Source organism: Pinus tabuliformis, chromosome 5_2 (assembly GCF_031772625.1).
Source record: "Pinus tabuliformis cultivar Carrire ecotype Pingquan chromosome 5_2, CPIR1, whole genome shotgun sequence".
Taxonomy (NCBI): Eukaryota; Viridiplantae; Streptophyta; class Pinopsida; order Pinales; family Pinaceae; genus Pinus; species Pinus tabuliformis.
In genome coordinates, this window is record NC_142306.1 from 678,276,715 (window position 1) to 678,283,390 (window position 6,676).

At 36.7% G+C, this 6,676-nt stretch overlaps 1 long non-coding RNA gene across 1 annotated transcript in view; it reads right to left on the reverse strand.

The window, feature by feature from the left end:
* The window catches only part of LOC149160926 (uncharacterized), an 18,980-nt gene extending 15,163 nt beyond the window's left edge, over positions 1–3,817 (reverse strand). Inside the window, exon 1 of the long non-coding RNA XR_016261478.1 lies at positions 3,422–3,817. This is a non-coding gene — a long non-coding RNA (uncharacterized LOC149160926). The remainder of the gene's footprint in view (positions 1–3,421) is intronic.
* Between the last annotated feature and the right edge of the window lie 2,859 nt (positions 3,818–6,676).

Genomic DNA, 6,676 nt, shown 5'->3' on the forward strand with positions numbered 1-6,676 from the left:
TAAGAGAGATGAATTGCCCCCAAATGTATCATCAATGGGAAAGGGGTTCCAAATTGAAAAGTGACTTTTGGGTGCAATTTTTTAGAACGCCCCCCCCCCCCTCCCTTCAAAGCATCACCTCTAAATGTCAAGCCTTTTAGGGAAGGTATTTGAAGAGATAGCGTTGATGGGTAGCCCAAATGGTTGGTGAAGCCCCCCTGCCAAGTCATTGGCCCTCTATTATGAGGCGTTGGTTCAGTTCTCCTTGGCTTCGCCAGGGTCAAGCCCCAAAAGTTGGGTCAATTAGGTGTGAGGGTCCTTCAGGTGGGCTAGCCTAAGGGCGTTGTGAGGACAAACAAAAAGTTCTTTTAAGAGATATGAACCAGCCCCAAAAAGTGACTTTTAGGGGTGATTGCGATAGCCCTCAAAAGTCATCTTTCAAGGTTGGTTGTAAATCGCCTCCAAAAATTCACTTTTGGGGGCGATTTGAAACCCCCTTGAAAATTGACCTATGGGGGCAATTTAAAACCCCCCTCGTAGCAACCTACAAGGGCGGCTTACAACCCCCCTTGTAGCAACTTATTAGGGTGGTCTAAAACCGCCTTGTAACAATGTTTGGGGATGTTGGGAGCCCCCCTCGTACTAACTTTTGGGGGAGTTAAGAGCCCCCGCCGTGGCAACTTGTGGGGGCATTAGAAGCCCCCCTTATAGTACACTATACATACTTTCAAATTGTTAGATTGTGATAAAGTTCTTTCTCCTCACTCTTTCGTCCCAAGGGAGAAATGCAAGGGGTGGTCAAGGTCGTAGCCAAGGCCAGGGTTGTGGTTGTGGAAGAACTCAAGCTCAACCTCAAACCACCCGAAATCAAGGTCGTAGAAATAACAATGATTTAATCTTGAAAGCCTTATCTAACTAATGCACACCCACGGGCTCATTATATTATTTCGGGTTGGGACAATGAATTGAAGCAACAAGCAATAGATAATGAACTGGAGCTAAATGAATGGCAGGATCTCATCCCTGACCCCGATACCAAAGGTTGATACATACAAGTCCAGCAGACCCTTTACCTTTTCTGGATGATGGAAAATCTCTTGGCAAAAAGCTTTAACGTCCACCTTTGCAGGAATTTTGGAGTTGGCAACAAAAATACTGGAAATCCACAAGGAATTCTAGCTCATTCAACGCCATATTCAATAGCAAAACGCTCATTTAAGTCGTATTGAGAATCATATTCCCTGCCTTCCACAAACTGAATAAGGACACAATATCCCTTTTATAAAGTAATAAGGAAAAAAATGGAAATTATTTTTTATTATTAAATTGATAATTAATTGAGTTTGTCTTGAATAATTGGAAAATTTTTGTCATAATGAATTGGAACCTTGTTATTAAATCTAAACATAAACATTCTCAATATACGTGATAAAATTTCTACGGTTTTGAATTATAAATCTATTTTTTTTGCACAACCAAAAAGGTGCATCTTTCCTACATTCATGTTCATAATGATAAACTTTGTGACCTATTTAGTTGAATGTCTAAGATATTGCTCAAGCAACCTACTCCCAACAACTAACTTTACTTTGTTGATCATAACGTGATTATTTCTCATTAATTATCACTTCCCAGTTTTCTTTGGCGATTGAACAAATACAAATGAAATACAAGATCATAGCAATCTCAATTTTGGATTTGAACATTTAGAACTCACTCTTTTTGTTTGTTTCTCACCAATTATTCCAAGCAATTAGATTTCTATGCTTAAGTTTTAAATATCCCATAGCTTCCATGAGAGAAAATAGATTTATGTACTGAATTTGCCTATGGATTTTGAAAATTGAAGTTGCCTCCTCTTATTAGGCAACCTAGTCATATGCTCTGTTGACCTCCAAGACAGTAATAATTCCATTAACTACTGATCACATAAATTTTGTTTCTAAACCCCATCATCTACCGCATTCTCGACGATTTTGAAAAAGTGATTCTCAAAAGAATCCCCGAGAGGCCCTCAAAATAGAACCAAAAGATCCTCCGTGCACAAAGATCAAGTTGACCTACATGAAGGGGCAAGTCAGCCTAAAATTTGTACCCCTCACAAGCCTATAAATAAGAAGGAACTCAACCTCATTGTGACTCACCAAAAGAAAGTTCGATCTTCTCAAGATAGAAGCTGGTAAAAGGACGAAAAGGAAGGCGAAGAACTAGATCTAAGTTTTTGGGCCTCTCTCTCTCGTGTTAGGGTTTCTACATTTGATGGGCAGAAGAATTTGTTGTGGAAGTCGAAGTTGCAGAAGAATTTGTTGGGCAAGTCAAAGTTGCAGAAGAGTTTGCTGGGCATATCGAAATTGCAGAAGAATGTGTTGGGCAGGTTGAAGTTCTAGAAAAATCTGGTGGGCAAGTCGAAATTGCAGAAGTTGTTGGAATCAACTTCTTGTCATTTTCCCTATTTCATGCAGTTTCATAAAAAGTCTACCCCGAGTTTTTGGCACTTCCTGGACTGTTACCCTACCCATTTATAGAAATTCATTGCTTAACATTTCCTAATTCTGATTTCCTTCAATTCTTTGATTATTTTGATTTTGACTTATTTGGGGTATAGTGATGGGATTTTTAACTTTCACATTAATAGTAAACCCTTAAAAATAATCCAAATCCTATTACAATCCTTCATGCTAGTTTATCATTTGGTTTCTCATTATTTTGTTGCTAAGATGGAACACTTGAAGAAAGAAACTAACAATCAATTCCTTGGTGAGGAGCATACAATGATCTCTTTGTTTCAGTGGGAACAAGTGTCAAATAATACACAAACTCCTCAGCATTTTTGCTATAAGATAAGTGTTGACGAATGTACAGGAATGTATCAAAATAACTAACAGCATAGTTAAAACCTCAAATTCGTTTACAACCATTTGGAAACAAAATGTTGTCCATAAATGCATTTTATTCTCTTAAAATAGCTCCCAAGGTTCTTTAAGAAAATCATTACCCTTGCAGTCGTTCCCCGAGGTTCTTTAAGAAAATTATTTACCCTTGCAAACCCCCAAGTTCAGGGGCCGGTTGCCAAGTTATTCAATCTAATTAAAGTACCACTACAAAATGGCAGTTAAGCGACCCTATCTACTCAACGTGGAAACTTATTCTTCGTCATGAGGTTGCATACAGAACTACATTGTCATTGTCGAAGCTTAAAATAAACCAAACAACTGCAAACCCTAAATTTATCAGACCCTGATGATTTTAATGAGACCTCTGAAAAAAACACATGGAAAACCACAGTCTATTTCTTAATGGTTTTTTTACTTAAAAAAAAAATTTGAAGACCCAATACATCGTTCGATGACTAAAATGTATAGCCAGAAATGGCTGACTTAAGACAACTTCATTAAAATTACTGGGTATGAAACCTCAAACTAAGAAGAAAACAGATACGAACCTCGCGTCTAGAGAAATATTTTGGAGCAGAAGGATAGTGGGCAGAGTGGAGCGCATGTCTCTGAACCTATCTCGCTCCCTGTATTGATCGCACTCCCTGCAATCCTCGTAACATCTTCTATGAGGAGGGCTTCGGCCCCCCTGGGGACGTCGCTTCTGCTGCGTCTCCGGTTTCCTCCCATTTCGCCCCCTGCGGAACTGTTTGATACGAATCAAATGTGAGAGAATCTATGAACAAGTATTTAGACAGATAGCTTTGCTCTGTCGCTTGTTGTGGCTATCTAGTGGATGTATCAAATGCTTTCTTGCAAGTATTGTGACAGTCCTCGGCTTCGCAAATGAAGAGAGGGCAAAGGAATGAACGTGTGTGGGATAATGGGTTATCTCAATTCTTTAACTCATATTAAATTGATATAAATTAAGATTATACATAAATCATTTATAAATTAGGTAATTATTTATTATTAAATTGGGATTTTATAAAAATTATTTATTAATGTTAATTTATGGTGATTTTTAATATATTTTTGTTAAATAGAATTATTTGAATTATTATAGTATGAAGAAAAAAAAATTTGGTTGATTTTTCTATTATTATATTTTAATTAGCTTTTAACATGTTTAAATAATGCTTTCATCTTTATGTGAGGAGGTTATCTATTTGCATATTCAAAGCGTTGTTTTTACTTTTATATGTGGAAGTTATCTATTTGCATATTCAAAAAGTTTTGATGTAGCTTTTGCCTTAAAAAATGACTATTGTGACTGTATGGTGAGAAAGTAATCTATAAATAGAGTTAAGAATTATTTAGAATAAATAGGAGATTCTTTCCCATTATCTATGACTAATCTTTGAGAGATTGGGTATACATTCCCTAATTATCACATAAACAAGAGTTCAATCTTGCATTTAGTGTTTTATCTCCATGGAGGTTCGCTAAACAAAGGGAATACGTCCTCCTATGTGACGTTGATTATCTCTCCCTCTTAAAGGATTGCTAAACATTAAGAATTGAATCTTCATTACTTTAAAGATGCAGTCTTGTCAAATATACTAAAAACATAGTAGGATTCTTTCATTGTGGACAAACTCAAGTACATGTTAGAGGGAAGTATTCCTCTATGGATGGTTAACAAGTTGATCAATAACTACAATCAAATGCTTCAATCTATATATTTAATGATCTCTAGTCATCATCTAAAGAGTTCAAGAATCAAATAAATTCCAACCTAACTTCTAAGTATATAGTATGCTTGTACTTTAGAGGTTCTATTATTGTAAAATTTGACAATTATGGAAGTTGTGGCAAGGTCTTGGAGGAGGGACTGTCATTTTGGAGCAAAGCTAGCCTCTTTTTAAAGGATAGTTTCTAAAATTGAATCCATCTTCAATGTTTGTCTCTTCAACCCCACTCTAGATTTGAATTTTGAATATCCCCCCACTTATTTTGGGATGAGATAATCTTTCAAAAGCCAACATAAATATGTTGGGGATGTATAACAAGATACAAACCAGTCAAGGAAGGTTATACACACGTGCTAAAATTTGCATTGAAGTTGACTTGAGCAAAGCTATAGCAATGCATATTTAATTAAATATTTGTGATTTTAACAACCCATCCATTTGATTACAATAATGATACTTTATGTGTATCTATGTGCAAAGAGAATATACTCGAAAAACACCTTCCCAACAACAAAATGATTATAAGAAAAATTGAAAAATAACAGCGAATGGGTGGTAGGACTGAATGAGGAATCAAAGATCATGAAAGAAGAGGTGTCCAAGTTTAGTCCCAATAAAATATTCTATGACACCTTCCAAGGAGTGTGTTTTTAAGAGTGACACAAACATGATCATGGATTACATGCCAAAATCTTATGGGAAAAACAGGAAGCAACATGAATGAGATATTATAGATTTCAAAGAGAGCATCTTATTCAATCCAATAGAAGCAAGGCAGTTGGTGCTACTTGAGCCTCCCTAAGCTCTAAATAAATTGGTTGAAAGCAAGAAATCTAAAAGAGAAATGCAAAGAAAGGAATATTAAGTTGTTAATATGTTGAGAAGTATTTTTAATTATTGGAATTTAGTCTTCAAATCAAAGGGGCCATATAAGAGTTCTACCATTTTCTACTGCACATGTTTAGAGATATTGAATTCTACATGAATTGAAATTTTATGAGATTTGTGTCCAAGAGACCTTCAAATAAAATAAAATGATTTAGTTGCTTCGTAATATGAGCATTTCTTTGTATATCATTAGGCAAGTTGGCAGATGCTTTGTAGGGAGGATATCGCAAAGGCCAATGTCATCAAAAAGGTATATAAAGAACTTCGAGAGAGGGTCTTCCTGACCATATGGATCCCAAACTTAAAAACCCCCCAAAGAGAAATTTAAATATCCCTTGACAGTAATGTAACCTGTTACCGCTCAAACTAGCGGGGGTCCTAAAAGGGTTACTACTAGCCTAAGGGCAACAATGGATCGATAGCCCATTGTCACCTTGGCTAAGGCTCCCTTCTCTCTGCAAATTTTCATTGATGGGAGGAGACCCATTATGAATAGGATCACGAAATGGATGGACCAATGATAGGGTGAGGGGTGATACTAGAAACCTATTCACAAGAGAGGCTCAAATATGTGGCTTGCTTCTCTTGGAAGACAAGATGTAAGGCTCTTTATGAAGGGCTTGGGGAAAATTTATAGGGTTAGGTTTTAAGTATTTGCCTTATAAAGGAGATCCTTAAGCCCTATAATTATTGTCGAAACTTGGGTTCCACGTGATCTTTGAAGAATTAACCTTGATAGTGCATGGGACCACATGGGACCAAGTGGACACAAGGTTCAGTCAAGGGGATAGGATTTAGCAACCAATGATATGCTTGACCTAATTAGGGAGGGGAAAGGGATCAATGAATGAATTTTCAATGAAAGACAATGCAAGGATACCAACGATGTTTCTAGTCTAAGAGAAACCAAGGGAAAGAATTGGTCTTCGAGCTATGGCTTGCGATATCTCAAGATCCCACCATCAAAACCTCGTGAAATTTTGAAGGGCTTATTGAGGAAACAAATGTATGCGTATGTATTGATTGTATGCATATGGTGTCAGAGTCTCAAAGCTATGTATGGTGAACTCTTATCTAGTGGGTATTTGATCCAACCTTGTGAAGGCAGAGGAGCATTAGTCATCATGGTTGATCACATGACTTAGAGGCTTCAAATGTACCTGAATCACTTCGTACCTTATA